The sequence below is a fragment of the Plectropomus leopardus genome, chromosome 5, assembly GCF_008729295.1.
Source record: "Plectropomus leopardus isolate mb chromosome 5, YSFRI_Pleo_2.0, whole genome shotgun sequence".
In the NCBI taxonomy this organism is placed as follows: Eukaryota; Metazoa; Chordata; class Actinopteri; order Perciformes; family Serranidae; genus Plectropomus; species Plectropomus leopardus.
Window position 1 is genome coordinate 7068193 of NC_056467.1, and position 24225 is coordinate 7092417.

General features: G+C 38.8%; 1 protein-coding gene across 1 annotated transcript in view; it reads right to left on the reverse strand.

Moving 5' to 3' along the window:
- The window catches only part of LOC121942933 (limbic system associated membrane protein), a 491834-nt gene that overhangs the window by 228476 nt on the left and 239133 nt on the right, over positions 1-24225 (reverse strand). The gene's annotated exons all lie outside the window — the stretch shown is intronic.

Consider the following 24225-nt stretch of genomic DNA (forward strand, 5'->3'; position numbering starts at 1 on the left):
CTCTCTCTCTCTCTCTCTTTCTCTCAGATTATCCAGCCGTCTGGCTGTGATGCTCCCCTTATTGGTTGTCAGGACAACAGCACCACCTGAGGTCCCTTTCAGTGAGACACAACTGAGTGAGGACAGGAATTGTGGCCAAAGAAGAAAGGATGTTGATTTTTTTTTTTAAAGGAAAACAAAAACAAAAACAAAAACAAAAAGCAGGTGTTGTGCAGTGATACCCTTTGCAGCAGTATAGATGTATCTGGCATATTTGGACACAGATCCCAAAAGGAGACATCAAGTGGTCCCGGGGATATGCTCAAAATCAACAGTCCGAACCAGGTCCACAGGTTAGAATCTATACACAACTACTGTATTTGCTCTTGCCTCCCTGGAGGTGAACCCGAGCAAAGACTCTCTCACAGCATCACTTTATCATTAGTCTTCAAACAAACGGTATGCTCACAGGTATCCAGTTATCTAGAGCAGTGGCTGCCAAGCATTTTCACGCCGCGCAGATTTGCATTGGACCATGAACCCTCCAGTGGATAAGACTTTCTGTAGTTAATTATGATTTAATGTGGTAAATTACATAAGTTCAGGGTGCTCTTAGGTAGAGAGCAGTGAAACCTATCATTAAAAAAGAAAAAAGAAAAACAGTTATGCATTTTTTTGAATCGTTTGTGTGCGAAATCCACAATATTTGCACTGTAACCACAATCTAGGACTCTGAAATACACTTTTTTGGGAGAATTATATGCATGAAATAGTCTTTTCTCTTCATAGTCCATGTTATATTCTTCCCCTCTACAGTTTAAGTGAATTAAGTGAAGGAAGAGAGATGAAAAACAGATTCAAGAGTGCCAACTCTGTTGACCATGAACAGGGCAAAGCTCAGCTGCATATAGCTTCACCAGACATAATCACCTCTTGTCTAGACTGCCATGACTGCCATGAGGCTGGAGCTCTGTAAGCAATTACATCCACTTTCAACTTAAGCAAGGACACAAGTTTTGAAGGTGCGCCTTTACAATCCAGCAGCAAATGCAGAAAGTGCTTTTCATTTCACCACTGGCCAATCAAGCTGCGGCTTAATAGGCCATGATCTGAAGCTCATTTGACGATGTGCTTAATGAACTGAAGAGTAACAATCAAGGCAGTGCACTAAGCATTTTATTTGATTCAGAAAATGCATCAATACAAATGTGAATCATTGTCATTCGTTGCACAGTGCTTTTTTGTTTCGTCTCTGGTGGTGTTTGGTTAATATATTTAAATCAGACACAAGAACGTTTTAATGCTACTCTGCACATGGATACAAGTACAGGACACAGCGAGGATTCAATATATAATTTCAATGTAGATCTCCAACAATAATGTAATTGTACTGTGCACATACAGGAGAAGTAATCCTGTTCAGAGCACAGGCAGTCTGAATGAACCAAAACAAGGTAGTGTGGATGAGCACGGAAGAGGATTAGGGTGACATGATAAATTTGTGGTCTGAGTTGAAAGTCAGAATTCTGTAAATAAAGTCATAATTCTCAGATTTAAGTCACAATTTTGAGTAAAAGGGCAGATTTCAGATTTAGAATCAGAATTTTGAATCAGAATTCTGAGAACTGAGTCCAAATTCTGAGTTCAAAATCAGAGGTCTGAGGGTGCATTCAGAAACACTTACTCTGAGTGCCAGGGTAACTCTCTGGTACAAACTGGACTGCTCAGAAATTCAGAGCACTGTTGGAATGTACCATTCGGTTATCCAGAGCAGCACGCTCTGGGAGTTTCAGGGCACACTCTGACCACTAAGAGCAGCAAAGTGCCAAATGAAGTGAATGTGTAATGAATTTTACTGTCTGTCAGTTAATAGAGAAATAAACGCTCCATGGCTTTGAAGAACAGCTCTCCCATTTAAGTGTAGCGCGTCAGATTGGAATAACAAACACACACCTAGTGTACCCTAGAGTTCAAAGTCAGAATTCTGAGGTTTAAGTCAGATCACACCAAAATCTGTGAAGAAAATCTGAATTCTAAGAATCTAGTCAGAATTCTGAGACTTAAATGAGAGTTAAGCCTCTGACAGAGAATTCTAAGAATAAAGTCAGAATTCTAATAACTGAGTCAGAAGAATTCTATGAATTAAGTCAGAGGTCTGAGAATAAAGTCAGAAATTTGATTAAAGTCAGAATTCTGAGACATGAGTCAGATCTCTGACTTAGAATTCTGGGAATAAAGTCAGAGTTATGAGAGATAAGTCTTAAGACCTGAATAAGAACTCAGTGTTTAAGTCAGAACTCTGATTTCAGAATTCTGAGAATTAAATCAAGATTCTGAGAATTGAGTCAGAATTCTGACTTAGAATTCCGAGACTAAAGTCAGCACTTATTTGTTATTCTCTGAATTCTACTGGTAACCTTAGAACTTAAAGTTTCCATATGTGACCCTAAATCCTCTTGTGTAGTTAATGTCATTTTATAACAAGCACATATTTATAACCAAATTATCCTCATGAAAATTCATTAAAAAAATGTTTTGGTGGGTTCTTATGAAAGCTGTCAAATTCTGGACATTTGAGCAGGCAAAAATATTCATACATACTTCAATTCCAGCAAATTTCCCCCCGCACAAATACATGTTTGACCTATTAATTCATTTGTTCCACCTGATTATTTTGAGGTCATAGCAAGCTTGCTGCTAAAATGGGGGAACAACTTATCAATCTGGTTTCTCAACATCCATTGCTGTACAACAAGCACTTGCTAAAACTACCTCAACAACCAAACAAAGGACTATACAATAGCTATAGATGTTCAATCCACTGGGATACGACAAGGAAGGTAATGTAGCTGACATGCATTTGCTTCACGGAATGGGGCTGGCCACAACAGCTAGCATTAGCATCCAATCTGGGGTCCGATTAGTTTGTGTTTTGTAGTTAATATTAGCCCCCTCAGACATGTTTCTGTCTGCACAGACTTTTGTTTTGTGGAATTTTTTGGCCATATGTGGAACTTTTGATGCAGATTTTCTGTATTCCTGCACTGCATTTACGCATTGCGCTGGTGAGAAATGGAATCTAAGCCTCATTTTCAGATTTCTCAGATTTTAGGCAAGAGTTCAGGTCGGACTTTAACAGCCATCTTTTCAGCTGCTGTAACCTACTGTGACATATAGGCTTTACAACTAGACTGAAGAAAATGGAAGTTCAGAAGATGTTTGCACAGCTAAAAAGTAACTTTAGTGAAATTACTAATAACGGGAATGTTTGGAGGTGCTGATGGTAGTGCATTAGTTAAGGAGCACAAAAATGTTTTCAGGGAGGCATGCTTGCATAGCTGCTCCCAACTTGGCCCTTAATAATCAGCGCCTGTTATTTCCTCAAAGCTTCTGAAGATTTTAGCTATCTTGGAGATTGCACAGTTTATGAAAGAGCATATGCATTAAGGCCACTTAAAAAGGGACTACTGGGCTCTGAAGAGAGGAAAAGAGGCTCTCCTTTGCATACAGATTTATACAGGAATGGCTCCCATGTGGCTTTTATCTATATTTTTCGTTAACAATTCTCAAAAGCCCGTCAGTGATCTAAGAAATGTTGTGTGTGTGTGTGTGTGTGTGTAATTAATTGCAATCTTCCTTGCATGGAGGAGGGGAGGCCAGGGACACAGCAGCTTTAACCAGTACCTAACAAAAGGCCAGTGATCTCTCGTTCTGCCCCACACTGGAGAACACACAAACACGCACGGACAAACCGAGCGCTGAGATACAGAGGGGTTATTATCATGCAGGTGGGACGCTCTGGGTTGGTGGGTGTTGTGGTTTCGACAGCAGAACTGGTGATATATTCTGCTGCAGTGTACACAATAGAAATACATAATACACTTTAAGTAAATATGACAACTGATGTGTAAAAATGTGTGTCCCATTCAGGGAACAGAGGCAGGTTAGCTGTTAGCATTAAACACTTCTCAGGATCTTCCATTTAAGGCAATTGACAGCTCAATAAATAGAAGATGACACACACTAAGCTCAGAGGAAAATTCCTTTGCTATTGAATTTGGTTCGCTGGTGATATTTACAGATCATTTGTCTATATAATTCAGGAACAATGACACGTGTGTTGTGTGTATATACAGTAGGATGCCAGCTTTTCTTGTTCAGTACCACAGAGCCAAAAGCTGTTTTTGAGGACAGTAATAGTGCTATTGCATGACACAGTGAAGAGACATACACAATAATTGGTATCTTCTACGAAAAGCAGTGCAGTCTGTGACAGATAATGATGGAACAACAATGGTTATAAAAGGGGATTAACTTCTTTGAGGCGAAAGCGTATGAGAGTATGATCTATTATTCAACTTTGTGTAGTTCAGAAGGTGATAGCAAGGAATGCCCCAGGAAACTATTCTATTGGAACACACCAGAGACAAATGTAATATAACTAGTAATCATGGCTCTGCTTCTTTGTGCTTGGCATCAAGGAAATCACACTGCATTGTATATTATCCCAATGCTGGTTAGAAGCTGGATTCAAAGCTGCGAAATTTCCAAAATTTGTTAGCAATGACTCATAATTTTTTTTAACTTACAGTCTCCGTGAAAGGGCAGCCACTTTAAAGTGTTTTTATTAATACATATTATGAGATGCCCTGACTTACTACCCATCTCATTAGTCATGATGACTCCAGCAGAGGAACTGCACGGCTGCATTGATCAATAAGGAAGAACTACAGCAGAAAGAAAAGCAGATGTATAGCTTTGAGTTAAAGATGCAAAATCCATTCTTTAAGGTGAATTCACACGTTGTTCCTAAGACGTTCATTAACTCAACATTTGCAAATAGTAAATAAAGACATCAGAGAATTCATATGTGGTTTGGAAACACCACAGTCTGGGAAATATATTGGCAGAAATGGACTATAAGAAGTATGTGTCTATAGTGTACAACCATCTAGAAATAAGAATCATTGTGTTTTGATACCTGATAATGAGCCACTTATCTACATAAGTAGGTGGTCCTTGTCCATGGTGTGCACCTTGTTGCACCTTCATGTTTCTACAGTACCCAGAATGGACAAACCAAATACTGTCTCTGGATAGGACCATTTGCATTTTTTGATTTTTATTTTTTTGCATCACCAACTGTGGTGACTTACCGCAGTAAGTTGCACTCACAGTTTACATCTACATCTGCTAAAATGGGGATGCTTCATACACATCTCCCACGGGACAGCACAGGAGATCTATACAATCAGCACAGTTTCAAGATGAACACCCAAGATTGGTCACCAATTTAGTATGTGACCATATGTCTTGCCCTCTGTTCCTGAGTTATGACATAGAATAATATCCAGAAATTCTTTTGCAAAGCATTATGTCACAGCGAAGATGACCTTTTCTACATGTATACAATGTTACCACTTCATCATTTCATCCTATTAAATTTGTGTAAAATGTTGCCATAATTTGCATATGAATACCTGTGTTATGGCCAAACACCATTTTTGGAGGTTGCAGTTACCTTGACCTATGACTATTGACCATTAAATTCTAATAATTTCATTATTGATTCCGTGTGGACGTGCGTGCCAAATTTGAAGATATTACATTGAATGTGTTCTTCAGATATTACGCTCACAAGAATTAGACAGACAAAGTCAGAGGGAAATTTGCTTTTCACCTATGACCACAAAAATCTAATCACTTCATCAATCAGTCCAAGTGGAGATTTGGGACAAATTTGAATGAATTCCCTCAAGGCATTCCTTAGATACTGCGGATTCGGAAGGAGGGACAATTGGTTTTAATCACCTGGTCTTTTTTTTAAAAATAAAACTTTATTCTATAACTGAAATTCCAGTTTCATGCTGTGTTAAAATGCATGCTTTTTTGTGTGATTACAGTGTAAGAATAGAGCATAGCAACTGGTTACAATAATATGCTTTACAGTCTATTTCTTGTGAGCTGCAGGAACCAAGCTACAGAATTATCTTCTACCAGGCTTTGTCTCACAAAGCCCTTTGTGATAAAAAAACAAAAAAACATGATATAGTAGAATGACATCAGTAAGGCTTCTTGCCTCCACTTCCACCATGTAAATTTTAAAAGTGACAATGCCTGCACATTATTTCATAACACCATACCATGACCTGGATTTCATCAGTATTACCTGGATTCATCATTACTGCCTCAATGTCATCATTTGCTGTTTCTCCCCGTTACGTTTTTTTTCTTTCTTTTCTCTTTTTTTCCTTTTCATTCAGACACCTATTGTAGGTTATGTACTCTCATTTGAAATGTTTTACATAAATAAATAGTGTGTTCATGTCAAGGCTTTGTTGGCAGACTGTAATTCTAATGATATTACCTATTCAAAGCATTTTTTGAAGTGGGGTTGTATGAGGTGGCTGCTTGTCCATAGTCAGTGTATTGCCTACAGTGTATTACAAAACAAAGGAAAGAGTGGAAATATTCTGTTAAAATTGCTTTGACAATGTTGTGGTGATGTCATAGGGGTTATCTCTTCTTGAGCCTGGATAATACCCATTTACAACAAGCACCCTGTGTTACAAACTGAGTTCTTGGAACTTGAAAAAAAAAAAGGCTTTTACAAGAATATTAGGGGTTAAGGAGAGATACTATCCAGTTGCATTATGGATAATCTCTATGAAAATATATCTGTATACAACGGGAAAAGACTTTGGTATTGGAATCTCTCTGGTTCCCATTTGTAGTCTGAGTATTTTATATCAAATCAAACTTCATTTATATCGCACTTTTTATACAATCACGCAAAGTGCTTAACAGAGCAAGATTAAAACAGCGCGGAAAAATAAATATTAACTAAACATTCTAACAACAAATATTGACCTGCATTTAAGTGGCAGGTAAGCAGTCTGTTTGGTGAGGTGGAAAGCATGAACCAAAATGCAATTTCAGAAGCCATCAGCTATAGATTGACAATGGTTTAGGTTTGCATTCACATTTATGTTTTAATTAATCTGCATTCATACACAGATACCTGTTTATACAAATTAGCAAAAAATTACCAGCACATGGAACAGGAAGTCTTAGCCTGCATAGCTGCTGGCTACACTGGATGTCCTGAAATATTGGCAGTTACCCCCAGAGGCTATATTGTCCTTAGACCAATAAACGTTGGGTTCTGAGATTGCATTTTGGGAAGCATAGTCCCACCTCTTCATGGAAGTGCATGCTAAAATGCTGAAGTACCATGTTAAAGAATAACTTCATGCCACATGACATTTTTCACAGTGACTGGCCCATTGTCCTAGACACCCACGACACCAGCATGTATTGCTCGTTACAGTGCACAATGGCACACCCTTAATGTCAGGCTATAGCTTTAGGACTGACATGTGTAACTGGTTGTTAGCTTAAGTTCCACACCACATATGCCTGCTACAAGCAATCATTTCTGCTTGTTTGCCAAGTCTATGGACAAGATATACAGTATGTGTCTGCAGTTAACCATAAATAACAAACAATTGCTACTTCTGTGCAGTTGGGAGAAAGCTTCTTGGTTCAATGCTTGTCACTTTCACCAACTCAGTCACAGCAAATTATATGTTGATATCTATTGCCATTGCTGGCCAATGAAACCACAGCATTAGGTTTCAGAAACACTGCACTTTTGTTTAAGATTTTGTCAGTCCTTTGGTTTATATGTGAGGGCTGACGGTAAACATCAAATACGGCATTTTGCCATACTGAGTGCAAGTTGCAGTGTCTCAAAGTCTGGTAATATGTTAATAATGCAGACAGATAGAAGTCACAGTAGAAGGAGACAGAGTAGAGGAGAAGACAAGGTAAAATATGCAAAAAGAAAGCCCCCCCATCAGTCATATGATTCAGTTGACCTGTTGCATGTAGTGGTTTTATCTGGCATAGTGAGCAGCGAGGCTGTGTAAAAATCTCAACAACCTTGGCTGCTCACCATACGCACACTGCTGCATCAAAGCCAAATGTTTCACTTCATTTCGGTTGCAAAGCCAACATGTTAGAGACATTCAGTTTGTTGTGTCAGCCCGGAGGTCAACAGCAAACCTCACAATAGCAAAGGGAAAGTAGAGCACAATCTTCCAGCTGCCCAGCCAAATTCAGGCTGACTTCGGTGCATTACCTCGATGATGGCCACTGGCTTATACAGTGTGCTTCCAGTCTGACAACATGTTATGAGATGTGAAATAATCAATAAAGTCCTCTGTGGGTATATATTGAGAAGTAATTTTGGCTGACTGAAATTAAGTTTTCAACTCCATTAGCTGACTGAGCTGCAGTGCCCCAGAGACTCAAAGGAGAAAAAAAAATATTGTTTATTGAAATCCTTCTTCCACCTTCCACTGAAGTCAGGGTATGGCATTGGATGATAAAACTAAACTGCTATAGCTGGAAACGTGCACATATTAATTATTAGAAATAAGCCAATAATTAAATAAAAGAGTGCATTTTCCTTTCACTATATTTCCTTTTTTTCTCTCATTTTGGTTGAGTAAATGTTGGTTTTGTGCTTCTACATGTTTTTTTTTTGTTTTTTTTCTTGCCATTTTGCATTCTCCATCTTTGGGTCCCGGATCAATACTGGCCTATGAAACACAAACACCAGAAAAGTTTCAACAAGAGGAGGATCTATAATGGGATTCTGATTCTTCATCCACCTCCATTGTGCACTATCTAACCTCTGCATGAAAACAAATAGCACTTTCCTCTGTCCTGAGCTCTAGAAGATCAATGAGCCAGGCTTGCCACTCGGATCTTTTTCTTTTTTTTTCTTTCCAAGCCAAATTCACTCCTTGTCAAACTAGAGTAGGCTCCTTGAGCAAAACATGCCCACACACACACACACACACACACACACACACACACACACACGCACACACTTACAGTAAGTGTGTGTCCATTGGTGTGTACAGGACAAAAACACTGAGACAAGAGATAAAAAGAGAACAAGTTTTCCTCTTTATAAGAAAGAAGTGCATGCATAATTTGCCCTGGCATTCGCATCAAAACTTGAGTCTTGGCAGTAAAATGCATGATACGCAGGAAAAAGGATACCCAGCAACATACTCAGCAGTATATTTCATCACCACACACACACACACACACAGACATACATACACACACACACACACACACACACACACACACACACACACACACACACACACTGGCCCGAAGCCTCTTGCTCTCCATCAGTCTTTCTCACTGTCAGCAGAAACATAGAATAACGCAAAACTCTGGCACAAAGCTTGGTACATTGAAGACAACATGCTAAGTGTTAGTTCTAAGTTTTGAAGGGAAATGTGAAAACTTCAGTGAATTTTCAGTGCTATATAATGCAACTGCAAAATATTTTTTTGCTAAAAGCATCAACTTTTGAGCACACCAGCTGATGAGTGAATGACCAATCTCTGGCTGCACATTTGTTATGAGCAGCAGGTGAATACCGCATTCATAATAACTGGTTGGCAAAAGAAGAAAGTGACAAAATGATCACCTATGGGTTTATTTTTTATTTATTTTTTTCCGTCTGCTTTTGGTTAGATTAACATCAGAGTAATGTGTTATGCATTCGCAAAGAAGCCTGTTTATACTGGCGTAACGCCTACCTGCAGAGGCTGCCAACACCGACTTGCATAAGACAACACACACAAAACACACTTCAAAGGACACATTAAGCATCTAAAAAAGCACTCCAAAAGCCACCTTTCAGGGCTCCTTTGCATAAACGCGTAACCTTGACAAAGTTTAAGCTGGCCTGTGAGTGGTATTGCATGCGAGCAGATGCCTAATTGAACTGCAGTTCTGATGTTATTTTCTTTGTGCAGACCTGTAAGCTAGTTTGTATGTGAACTAAACAAGGATGGCTGCTGAAGAGTGATTTCACTTCGCCAGACGGTAGATAGTGTGTGCTGTGTGTTCTCGAGATCTAGAGGCCACCTTATATTGTGCGGCGTAATGTGATCATATCTAAATGGTTGTTTTCTCTTATGATTGTATGTTTGGTGAGATAAACATAATAAGCATCTGTTCGTGTTTGTGTGTGTGTGTGTGTGTGTGTGTGTGTGTGTGTGTGTGTGTGCGTGTGTGTGTGTGAGCAGTGTTTGGATGAGCTCACAGACAGCAATGTGTTTTGTGTTTTCTATTTGGTTTTCCTCTTTGACTCAAACTTTCTATCAATATGTGCTTTGCCAAAAGCTGTTATGGTCCCAAGCCACACTTCAAATATTTCATGCTGCCTCGCTAACAGCAAGGACCACAAACTTGGATCTGCAGAGGTATACCAGACATTTCCTTAATGAGCATGAGATTTTTTGTTGTGGTGGGGATGGGGCCATTTTTGTTTTCTGCTTTTAAGACAGGTAGACCACTCAATACTATGTGTTTAGCACATAAGTGACCTGGTCACGGTGTAATTGCACACAACTCTTGAACAACACCATTATCCGGAGGTAAGCAGCATGGTGCATCATGCAACTTTCATTTCTGTTTGTTTACGGCTCATTTACACCAAGCAAAAGCTTCTGACTTTGAGCTTGTTCATTTCATTTTGAGTTAAAATGCAAAAAAGCAATAGTCAGCAAAACAATAACATTCATACACAAGGTCGCATTCAACTTATACTGCATTTCCACTGCATGGTACCGCACAACTGTACTCAACTCGACTCAATCGGTTTTTGTTTTTTGTTTTTCCATTAGCAACAGTTGTAGATAGCACCTGGTACTTTTTTGATACCACGTTGGGTGAGGTTCCAAGCAAGCTGAGCTGATAGTACATAGGAGGAGTTAAAAAAAATGCAAACCACTGAACAGTCAGAGGGAATTGTCACTTTCCTGACAGAACATCCTATAAAAACCCACCATTTTTAAATAGTCACACTACTGACAATAGCAACTATGATTTTTGACCCAGAGTTTAGAGACCATTTTGCTATGGAATAACTCCACTTAATCCGCAATTCAAAGTGAATGTCAGAGAGTGGCATAACTCAGGGAGGGGATGTGGGGGGAGGAGGGTTCTGCTTTAAAACTTAAAAAAAAAAAAAAAAAAAAAAAAAAAAAACTCCATAAAATCAACTAAGTCTTTGACTTCTTTATACATTGGGAACTTTGATTAAGGGGTATCACCCTACTCCCGGTGCCCTTGCCAAGACTACACCCATCTTCAAACATTGTTTTGGTAATCTCATCTACACACCTGTAAAGTTTAGTGAGCCAAGGACTTAAAGAAGGAGGAACAATGGCTCCTTCCATACTTCATATCTACCTACTTCAGGCTCATTTACTCAGACCATGCCCATCTTTGAACTATACCTTCACGTGTTAATTTTCACAACTCGATCTTGCATGGTTGCAACATTATCATATTCACAAAATATGTCCACAGACAGACTGATAGACATATAAATACCTGGAAAAATACCCAATATGGCTTCTGTGGTATATCCCACCAAAACTGGTGTCTCTAGGACCCCTTATAGCCATGATAGCACACATAGCACACAAACACAAAGACTCATGAGAATAAACAACAGCCTTTGCAATGTTGGAGCTGGTAAATATGGCAGCCTGCAAAACATTGCTGTAAACTATTGTCAACAATCGCCAAAATGCAGATATGCCTCTGTTTGGTTGCCAGTGAAAGGATTCAGCAAGTGCAGGGCTGAAGATGAGTTTAATGTGGCATTTCTACAGCCATCATCTGAGAATCCCACCGACACTAAGGATGTTCTATCGACAGTGGAAAACAAAATTCAGAAAATGCTCTGGCATGGAAAAGGAATGGAAGTGAGTCAAGATGAACCATGCAGTGAAAATGAAGCATTAACAATGTGCTACAGATTTAGAGTACTTCTAGATAATATTAAAAAAGTACTTTAAGTCCATGTTAAAAAAGGATAGGCCTAAAAAAAAATCCTTCAGTGTTAAAGGTAATTGTATCAACAATCTACTCTTTGACTATGCCATTACTCCGTTGCTCCCACATTATATTCCATGATAAATGGAAAAGCAATTGCATGTGTGGATCGACTGGTAATGCAAATGCCCCAGTGCTCTATGGTCAGGAGAGCCAATCATTCTGTGCATCATGCCACATCTCTACATTGACAAACATTTGACTCTTGGCACCTCTACTATATATCCATATCTCCTACTGGAGAAGATTGCATACTACCCCGTGCACACAAAACGATATCTCCTCAATGTTCCTGCAAAATAATTGCTTTGAGTTGGCCCCTGAGGGTCATCCCTCCTCTTGCTATTCAGTTCTATGAGTGAGTTAAGGCACAGAGAAGCAGTGTTGAGGAGGACTGGTTTAGTGACCAAAGTACTGTTCAAGGTGAAAACCTATGGTGTAACAAGATTAATTCCTTGCAGAAGTAAAAGGATGTACAGGCTGAGAGATCAAATGAGCTCACTGCAAGCAACTACGAAACACAAACACAATGCAACTATGAGTCCATGAGAATGAGTTTGTACAAAATCATCATGTGACCACTCTTCAAGTTTTTTTTATTTTCCTTACTTCAGGTATAACTCATCAGCTAAATTATGGGATGCCTTTCAAGAAGTGATGGATGACTAACTAAGACTTTTGGAGTATGCACACACATCAAATGACTCTTAGGACTGTCTACATAAATTAAAAGCAACACTGTGAAATTGCCTCATTCATGCACAGATTTATTCTGTTTAATTACATTTTTGCTAACTTCAAGAAATATTTCAGATGTTTTGGCACAAGATAGTCTGAGATTTTTGATGGTAGTGATACCGTTACAGAAACCACAGATCTATTGGACAGAGTTAGTCCACTGAGATGACTGCCTGTTGGACAGAAATGAACAGCAGTAGCCAATTAACAAAAAAACTGTTTAACTAGAACACAGCCAAAGCATGCAAGTACCCAGCAAGTAGAACAATGCCAAAGCTACACAATCCTTTAAATGTGTGTGGTAATAGAAAATTATTAAATGGTTTTACATCAAACCTGTGACTGTGACAGACACTGATGTTTGCAGAGCACTTAATGTAAATCCTTGGAATATCATTACTTTGAACAAGTGTTAATTTTGCAAAAGCACTTTTCAGGATCAACAACAGTGAAGGTTGAAAAAGATATGCAAGAGGAGGTGAGGTGAAAAACATTATTTTCTGTCAGAAATTTAAAATGGCAGAAAATTATTTTTTAAAGTTAACTTTGCTTCCACATCTTTGTGTTCAGAGTTTATAAACAAAATCAGGAAGTGAAATGAACACTAAAGAGTGCTACATGAGCACTTCTGTGCTACACTAGCTACTGAAAGTGTGTGAATGAAGGCCTGACCTGCTTTACAGGAACATTGTTGCTCCCAGTCATTGTTTGTTAATTTATTGTCTTCTGTATATGGCAAGGTGAAATGGTGATTCACTTTCACACAGTGATCTGTAGGCTTTAGTTTGTATCTTTAACTTTTAACTATTTTTGTTGCTGGGTCAGTTTGATATCCTGGATATTCCTCAAACACATCATTTAGACCCCTCTGTCTGTTTCTCAGAAATTGTGTTTTTGTTTTTCTGAAAATTAGATAATATTTCTTCAGGGAGTGCAGTTCGCTATAGTGGGCTCCATGCTTTCTCTGAAAGCTTGACAGACCATCAACAAGGGGCAGAATTTAGCAAATGATCAATTGGAAGTCGAGCTCAATTAGGAACTGAAAATTCTAAGTGAATGTACAGAGTAAAATCACTTTAATATAGTGACCAAAGAAATGAAAATTCAGTGTTGTGACAGTTTGGAAAAAAAAAGAGTACTCCGAGTATGTTGATAAAGTTGGACTTAACACAATTAACTTAACGTCAAAGACTCTTCTGGCAGAATAAAAATTATGAAACTCACAAAATTTCAGTGTATGTTTAATGCATCTGTTTCCCAGACCTCCATGCATCTTGAAACAATTCAACAACCGAAACAGGGTTACATTCATAACCACTGTAATTTCAGATGGTGATGTTTATCTTCAATCGATGGGTGTAATTTACAGTATATTGTTTAACTCTCATAATCACACAGGAAGCCAAATATGGAGCCAGATTCCAGACAGATTTTATTTGAGTTTAAATTAAACACAGACCAACATGGTAAACAAAAGGCTGCAAAGAATCCCAAGAAACCAGTACCCTTGTGTCCCCTTCATATATTCTTGAGCAGCATGCACAGTAAACCCTCAAACATTCCTTGGGAACTCTATGCAAAGTGATTTACAGAGCATATCTGACTAAATTATACTCTCCTCTTGCAGGAACCCCCCACTGAGGCTGATTTATGTATTGATCCCACAGAAGCCAGAGGCACAGCCTTGTAAATGCAGCTGGTATGACTCTTATAGCTTAGCAGTTCCTTTAAAGGTTAGAGGAACATCTAACAGGCAGTGTTGGGAGTAATACATTACTGTAATTCCACGAGTTTGGGTCGTAAGTAGAAATATGTCACTCAGAGAGAGAGAGAGAGAGAGAGAGAGAGAGAGAGAGAGAGAGAGAGAGAGAGAGACAGAGAAAGTGTAAGAGAGAGAGAGAAGGTGGAGGGTGGATTATTTCACACAATGTTAATGTAAGCTTTCAATGCAAGAGGACATACTGCTTCCCAGCATTGGAAGCTTAATGGCCTTGTCACTGGGTAAGTGGGCTGTCTGCTCCCAGATTTTATTGGACCAACATAGTGTCACATTTGGAAACTTTCTCTTACAAAAATAGTTCACTGAAATGTGTTTCTGATAGCATTTGAGGAAAGAAGTAAGTAATGTTGCTAAATGTGTCTGTTTTTAAATTGACAATGGTTAGTTTACAAGAGTTTCTAGAGGTGACGAGTAGCCTGGATTCAGCTTTATGCAAATGAGGAACCAAATGCCATCTCTCGAAATGCAACACAGCACCAGCATTGCACGGCAGCCTTCATAGAGAATGGATGCAAAGTTTGGAAATGGTTGATCCTGTGGATGTGCTCCATTATTCAGGAGGCTCCTTTGTTATTTCTTTTGACCGTGCATGACCTGCTGTTTGACAAACACATCAAGAGTTACCTAGCCTTATTGTTATAGCTCGCAATGGCTAACAGTTCAGGCAATATGAGCATGCTGTCTTAAACATATCGCCATTATTTTTCCCTCCTTAAGATCGAGGACAAATAGGGCCTATAGTGGTGTTTTGTAGGATTTGAATTAATGTTAAAGTTATAAAGGATAAACCTCTGTGTGTTTATGTTTTTGTAGACCTAAATAACACTTGTATTTTATTAGGCTTATCAGGATCAGGAATTACTGTCGGATGTCTGAGACACAGTTGCTATTTCATTTTAACTCTGCCAAAAAAGTACTAAAACTGATTTGCTTGGTTTGAAGGCTAGTGTAGGCTACAATAAATAGGTCCATCAAAAGGTATCTGTTGTGTTTTGTTGTGTCATGTCTTACTTTTCATCATAGTGATAACAGGTAGCATCATTTGACTGTTATCTTATCCCACAATGTCCCACAGCAAAGCTAAATCAATATAGCTATGTCTCTCTTAATAAGATATTTTAAGTATATATTTAAAAGTAATGCAAAAAATACTATCCATATGAACTACTTCCTTTTATAGGTAGGGATTGGTTAAATTATTCAATTACTTTTGGGTGAAGTAACTAGTAACTAGTAATTTCTACTTTTTAGTATCCTGCACAACACTGCTAACAAATAGGTCAAATACCTTGCAGATTTAAAAATTTGATTCATATATATATATAATTGTTTTTATTTCATTTATTTATTTTATGTAGCCTGCACAGTCAATAAGATGATAATAGCATCTGTGGCCAAAAACAAAATAAAAAACTCATGTGAAAAATAAATTAATTTATATTAGATCATAAACACCTGTCATGCGCCAGACATAAATGTGCAATGTGAGAAAACATAATCCTATTTTTAAGATTCTTTAAGGATGTAACACCTTGTAGAAGCAGACACAGCAAGCACCTTCTAACAATACTGTTATTTCTTGCCAAGCTGTTACAACGCAGCAGCATCATTACAAGCTAAATGGCTGACTAAAATTACATGTGACTGGCAGTCGGGAAGGCTGGGAGTCTGTGCTAAGGAGGATTTAACCCATGAGTAAGTGGGTAAAACTGCCTAAAAACCCACACAAGAATTTCCCAATAAGATTTCCCAAAACCACAAATGTAAAAGGACCCTGAGGAAGAGAGAAAAAACACACTAACATACGTGCACAAATCCAAATTGTTCTTTTCTCAAACCCAGTCTGGTGTGCCTCCACATCTTATCTCTCCAACCCCCACTCAAGTTTTGCTCCATCCTTTTTCTCTCTCGCTGCCTCTGTGTTTCTCACTCCCGGAGATGAATAATGTAGACCCCTTCATTGTTTTGTATGAACGGAGCGAATCCCTGGATGAGATTCTCTCTGTAGACTGGAGAGCCACAGGCCTATCTCCAGGCCCTCCCCTCTAATCTGCATTCTCCCTCTGTTCTCTTAATTAGGAGACCATGGACACGAAGGCACAGTAATTTGCAGGCAGTTGTTGCAGATTTCTCATTTTATTCCTCCCATGTGACATGTCCTTATCTTCTAATTCTTCTCTACAATTTTTCTCCCCGAGTCAAATTTCTTTTTATCTTTGTATCTTCGTCATATTTTTCCTTTTTGCATTCATCATTTTCATCATCATCATAAACATGTTTTTATCTGCATAGTTTATCGTCAGAAACAGAGGCAATGAAGGGAGGCTAAAGGGCAGAGTAAATAATTAAGGGAGGGAGAATCGCCACGAGCCACAGAAGTCAATAACAACCCAACATAAAGCCTTGAATGACTCATTGCTTACTAGGTGTTAACGGGAAACTGCAGGAGCTTCATTTCTTGGGATAATAGCCTTATTTCATATCTAATGATATCGACTAAACCCGAATCTGCTCCCGTAACCCCCCCTGACAAAAATTAATATATTTCTCTCTCTGGTGAATTACAGGGCAAATGTGTACAGCAAAGGAAAGACAGGCCTGAGGCCTCTGGGCACAAGACTGTACAGTACCCAAGGGATCTTCACCAGCATCATACTGTATATCAGCTATTACACAGCTTTATATTCCAGGAAGCTGAAACCATACTTTCTTGTGTGTTTACATTCAGGCCTCGGTCAACATTAGGGTAATCCTCTTACATAGGCCAACTTAATGTACCTATCCTAGCATCTTTAGATACCATTGAGTGTCTTCAGACATGTAAAAGCACTATGTCAAAGACAGCATCTCGCTCATTCACTTCCATGTGAGCACTGCATTGGGACAGTCAGATTGCAGATGTAAGGTCAATTACTCAGAAAAAAAGGCATGGAAAACATGTTGAAAATACAGTATTTATATATGTTTCATGTACTGTCTGAGGAATGCTACAAGCTCAGTATCATCACACATTTAATGCTTTCGTCTGTCAACATTTTTCTTCTTTCAGTGGAAAAGAATCTTCTGTGGATGTCTAAGTCACATGCCTTATGTGCATCATGAGTGTCAGTCTTTTTATATTGCACTTTTTGCATTTTGCTTTCACCGACACACCGGCCTTTCCACCTCAGCGAAACTTAAAAACATATCTGCACCTTTTCCAGACTCTTTTTTTTCTGCACAGACTTCAGTCTGAATGCCAGGTGTAAGGTCATCTATGCTTACATTATTTTGATTTGTTAATAATATGTATTGAAGTGATTAATCTTTAAAACAAGCAAAAAATTGCATTAGCTATGACCATGCATGGTCATGAGATATGAAAGGTAATGTAGCAAAATGGTGTGTGTGTGTGCATGTGTGTGTCTGTGTGTGTGTGCATGTGTGTGAGGGACATTGCACACTAAATCCATATTTTTTCTATGGTTTTTCAATCCTTGCACACTTGGTCTGATGCATTTCATTGCTCTCTTTGTTGCAAAGATTCAAAATGTGAGACAAAATGGAAAGGCATATTTGCTCTCTTGCTTCTCTCTACTTGAGACACCTCACTGGCTGTCGCCACTCTCTGCCCACATCTTGCATTTGGCACTGCGACTGCCTGTAGAGGCTAATCTGTCCTCCCGTTCTGTCTACACCCTGTCACTTTCTCTTTTTCTGTCTGTATGTGGCTCTCATTCTGGATGAAAATTTTCTTCCTTGTCATCATCCACCTGAAAATGACTATATTACTATATTTAAGCTGTTGAAAGTAGGCTACCTGAGTTAGGAAATTACACTGTAGACCCTGATCCTCTCTCATGTTAATGTTCGTGTCCTGCAGGTTACGTCACATTTTCTTCACTGCTTATGGTCAAAGTCTCGAAAGGCTTTTGGCAATTTTGGGAAAAAATGCAGAACATTACAACTGTCCAGAAAACTTATCAATCATGAATGAAAGTTTCAGAGTCAGTGTAAAAATGTGATTGACACAACGTGAGGGAGTATATATTTTTAAGTGTCAATTTCCCATACAAAATGTGGGCTTGATGTGCAAAGGCCTTGTGCATGTGTGTGTTTCTAGAGCTTGGTCATGTTATGTAAAGCCATTTAGAAGTAATGCACCACTCCCAGCTGTCCACCTTTTGAACAGTTGGCATGAAAGATTGATCAGCTGCCCTTTGGGGCATGTTCAAGTGTGTAAGCTATGCACCGGACCTCAACGCCAAATTTTAGCCTCCTAGGGCAAAAACTGTTGCCCATATTTTTGTGGATCAACCAACCACATATTGACCTATAGAGCTGCTAGTTACAGCTAAAAAAGGCATTAAGCTCCATGAGATTGAGCATGCAATTGTACAAAGGGAAGTAAATATACTATTAATTGTGCAGTGGGCTGCATCATAGCAAATGAAGATCTAACTCTCATCAAAAGTCTGTCTAATAATAGTATAAATAGGAGATGTGGTATCCACTTTTATTAAGATTATACAATAAAAACTCAAATAAAGCAGCATCTATATTCATATAGACCATCACCATTATATACCAGAAAACAAGTGCATTTAACATCATAAAGCATTAAATAACATTTTACATCTGCAGCTGCTACCTCCCTCTGTTGGCCTTGAGATGATGTGAACTGCCACGTGTCTCCTCCAATAGACCTGAATAATGTCCCAGTTTAGAGTTTGCATCCTTCAAAGGATTTAAAGAGGAAATACGTCTTAATTGGTTGACAAAAATGAGTTCCCCTGAAATGACTCCTCCCTTTGAAGCCAAATAATGTGGCTTTTAGCCAAGATCCTGAGGACACAACCAGTTTGTCATCTGTGGCCCTCAGTATACCAAAATCTATTATTATGCACATGTACAAACAGTGTTGTACACTCAACCAGCCAACCTTTCAGTATCAAATATCTACCCTCTGAAGGTTTTAAAGCTCTACACAAAGAACAGCTGTGGTTTAACTTCAATTCATGCTGGTTACAATGGTTTCGAGTGGTGGTAATTTATCATAGTGACAAAAACATTCAAAGAGACCTTGCAAACTCTTCCAAAGCAATTCACTTTGATTATTTCCTTCCTTGCACTCTGTATTTTTAAAGCCATGGATTTGCTAAAATTAGGCTCAATACATGGGAACTACACAGAATCGCTGCAGGTGGGGATTGAACCTGGGCTTATACATCATTCAGTTCTTAGATAGTCCTTGGGTAAGACTTTTTATCCACAAACTTTATACAATGAGTTTTAATGGGTTTAGGAAAGGTTTGTGCAACCCTAGACTAATTTCTAACAAATTAAAAGAAATAACTGGAACGGAAGCAAAACGTGCCTAAATACATTTCCACTACTGAAGTAACCATTAAAATCAAAAGGAAAAAGCCTCAATTAAATAGAATGCAATGCAGCCACATAACACATGACCACACTTGTTCATTTTTTTCTCATACATTTTGGATCTCTAAATATTAACCTTCTTTTTTCAAAGTGTATGTGTGCTCAACTCAAAAGTCTGATTCTTCAACCAGAGCCTTGAAGGCAGCAAACTGCTCACTTGTTAGGTCCATATTTTCACAAATTTATACAGAACACTGTCAGTGTAGCATTCATTGTGAAGAGCCAGATGTACCATAAGAAGTGGTGCCTTTAGATGAGAGACAGGATGTGACAAATTTATGACCCGATGTGCGCATACACACACAAACACACTCCTATTAAGGAGCCGACCAAACAGACAACAGTAGAATACAAAACAGCTTATGTTGTTGTTTTTTTTTTATTTTACTTTTCATATCAGTGCTGAACATCCAACCAGTGTGACCAGTGTGCACTGACTTAGTCAAGCAAAAGTTACTGCTGTTTTTGCCAATATTATAAATAACAATAAAACAACACTTGCTACTGTGCATTCTTCTATCTGCTCTCTCAACTCTCACTATTTAATTTATAATGGGCTAACTTGAATGTGAGACTTTTACTGGTGACGTGTTTATTCATTGTTGTATTGATGTTCTTACCTAAGTAAATAACAGCAGTACTTCTTCCACTACTACACAACACTACATGGGGCCACAAGGTTCTTGGTCTTCTGTCTCTTTGCAATACATGCATTGATGTTTTACCATTTATAACTATTTCTAAATGTTCTTTACCATTTTTGACATACCATTTTTACATTTTTGACAACAAAAGAAAGGAGGTAAACATTAAAAACTGACATTAGTGAATAACAATGGTAAAATCCCATGGCACAGACAGACAACAAGAGACTACATAGAAAAAATACAAGCGTGTTAGGTTAGGCACTGTCAGCAGCAATCAATTTTAAGTCCATTTTGAGTTGACTTTTTAAAACAATATTATGGGTGAAACACATTTCAGTGCCTTAGGTCTCTGCAGTGTAGTGTAGCAGTTGTGTAAGCCATTTAACTTTTTTTCTGTAATGAACTGCAGTATTTTAAATTCAATTCTGCAGCTGACAGGGGACAAGTGTAGGGAGGCAAGAATTGGAATAATTTGGTCCATCTTTTTTGACATTGTTAAAACCCTTCCTGCAGCAGTTTGAACTAGTTGGAGATGGCATGGAAAATACTGAGAGGTGGCCAAAACACTTATAGTTGCAGTAATCAATGGAAGACTTTCTCCATTTCAGAAGTAGAAAGAAGAGACAACAACAAAAAAGAAAACAGGACAATGTGCACAAATGAAGAGAAATCAGGGAAGCTATATGCTGTGATTCAAGTAACATGATTTATCGACACTGTGCTGGGGAAGGTTTGCAGCTATCCAGGATTTGATGTCCTACAGACAGATATTGAGATCAGTTAATATGTTGCACCAGGATAATTTCCTCTGGGAGTTAAGGGGTGGGGCGTATGCCCTCTTCATTTTTCAAGATCCTGTTTTTGTGCTTATCACTTTTATAGTTTTAGTTTGATTCATCCACTCACGCTGTCCAACCACCAAAATCCAAATTGGAAAAGATCAATCAAAATGCTAAAATGGCCGGCTGAGTCACCAGCAGTTTTTTCTCACAGAGTTTAAGCTTGACAAGCAGTAGTGGGTGATTGACACACAACAGTTTTTTGTTTTGTTTTTTTTTCCTGCGGCAAAATACAAGCTGCCCTACCTTCTTGGTGGAGGTGTTTAGGGCTGTATGCAGACACTACACAGTCAACACCTTTGTATTTTTTGGTGTTTTGGATAAAAGACCCTGGCACTGTTCATCAATGAATGATAATGCAGCAAAAGAAAGTGTTTTTTGTAGTAAAAATTGAAATAAACCAACTCTTCTACCCCACGCATGCACAATAAAGAAGTCTAGCCTTGCTAGTATAGATTTTCAGTGTACTACCTGTTGGAAACACCTGTAGGTTATTAAGGAATTTCACCAGCATAATCTGAAGGTCATTGTTAACATCTGTAGATATCTTCTGTCATACAGGGTTTACACCACATGCTTGCAACAATACTTTCCTTGGCCAGAGTCAACATTAAAATTCATTGAGGTATACATGCCTACAGTGTGTATCTCAATTGCATACGCAAGCACACATACTGCCCCACCTCAACCATGATTCAGATTATCCATCAATCAATTATCCCCAAACACACGCACACACACGCCTGCATGCACACACGCACGCAAGCATGCACACACACACACACACACACACACACACACACACACACACACGCACGCAACTCTATGTCCTATCATACATGATTTCACACATTCTTAAATAGAGACAAAATGATACAGTTGCCTAATGTTTTCCAAAAACAACCGACTCTGAGGTGCGTGGTGTCTCCTTACCTCCAGTCTTTCCAGCACCTACTGACTGTCTGCACATGGTGCAAGAGGGGAGGGAGATAACTGGCACTGGCAGAAAAGCTGTGGACTGTGACTGTTGTAAGCAGAATTTATTGATATGAATAACAACATAATATGTTTTAATATACAGTTTTTCTGACTTTTGTTGTTTTATAGAATAAAATTGCATATTAAACCTATGTGCCCCTGGTTTGTTGCAGTTATTCGGCTCTAGGAGGTTATATATTAGGTCATCATTAGCATATAGTGAATAAATAAAAAAAAAAAGTTGTGTTTCAGATTATGTTACCTAACACGAGCATATGGATAGAAACATGCAGGGGATAAAGAATAGAGCCTTGAGGGACTCCACGTGAAATGCAATGCAGTGTCTTCAACACAAGTGTTTATAATCAAGGGATTTAGAGCTGTTGTTAAGTAAATCAGTCAAAATAGGAATGTCAGCAAAATGCAAATGTGATAACGTAATCCAATCTCATCCAAGATGTGGTCTGACAGACAGACAGTGGTTTTGTCAAGTACACCGTAATTGAAAAAGATGAAAATGACAGTGTACAAGAGTTGTTTTCTCTCTCTAGAGGTATCTTTTTAATTTTTTTTTTCTATCATCTACTTTAAAGGTTTTGCGCAAGTGTGCTAAGATAGGGAAACATATTTTATGTTTTACACTCGTACAACACAAATGTTCACGTGTGCTATGTGTTTCCTGACTTAAAAAGGGTTGTGGCCTCTCTTGCTGTGATAATAACCTTTGCAGAGAGCTGCTGCTGAGGAGGAGGGAAGGAGGGATTGCTAGAAGGAGAGAGGAGATGTAGAGGAAACTGGGGAAGGTCAGGAGGGAGTGGAGGTGACCTGATTCACACAGACACGTACACCTACAGAAACACACACACACAGACACACAGACACACACACACATACACACCAGGTCATTCACACCAGCTATAATCCATCACTGCAATACTCGTCATTCCTGGACCTGCTGTAATGACCCAGAGCCGTCTGTTATGGTAGAAGCCAGAGGTGATTCCTGGGGTAGTAACAAACACACACACACACACAGACACACACACACATGCAACCATCCTTGTGGTGCAGAGCAGCACTGCAGGTCCATCTGCTGCTGCACTAGCTCAAGTTAGGGAGCTAGCAAAGGGCATGGACAGAAATGTCCAGCCTGCTGATAAATATAGGTTTATACTCAAGACGTTCAAACCTTCACCTCCAACAAATCTGCTGCAGCAGTGAGCATCACCAGCAAAGTCAGCTGCCTCAGGTAAAGGATATGAAACAAACATGTGGAGAAAAACTTAAGAAATGTATTCAAGAGCTTTTACATACTGATGCAAGTATACTGTAACTGAGATTGAATTAATTTGTGAGCTAGTTTGACTTGCAAAAACAGGGGCTGTCAGCTTGATGCTGCTTGGTTCCAAGAAAAAAAATGTTGGTCTTCTTATAATTGACAGCAACTGGAGCAAAAAAATTGATATCAAAATACACTCATCTAAATCACAAAGTGGTGATGCAACAGAGTCCATGATCCAGTCAGCCCATATGGAGAGAATGCAAATCTGCCCTGTTTGGCTGAATCAAATTGTTGTGTCAGGTGAAATAACTGGCAAGAAATGCCACACTTGGATACACAAGCAAGCCAGTACTCTGTCTGCAAAATGCTGAACCTATTTACCACTCCAGCCCTCACTAAGAGAAGCATATTTAGCTGCTTATATCACACATACTGTGGTCCCTAAGTATCGGGATATGTTTTTCATCATTTGGCATTACTCCAGCACAAAGCGTGAATCACTATATTTGGTGCATAGTGTTTGCATCAACTTTAGGTGAAAAGTGTGGGACTCACAGCCCTTTTCAGCCGTGGGTGGTATGCATAAAAAAGGTTTTAAGTTTTACACGGTTCATCAGACAT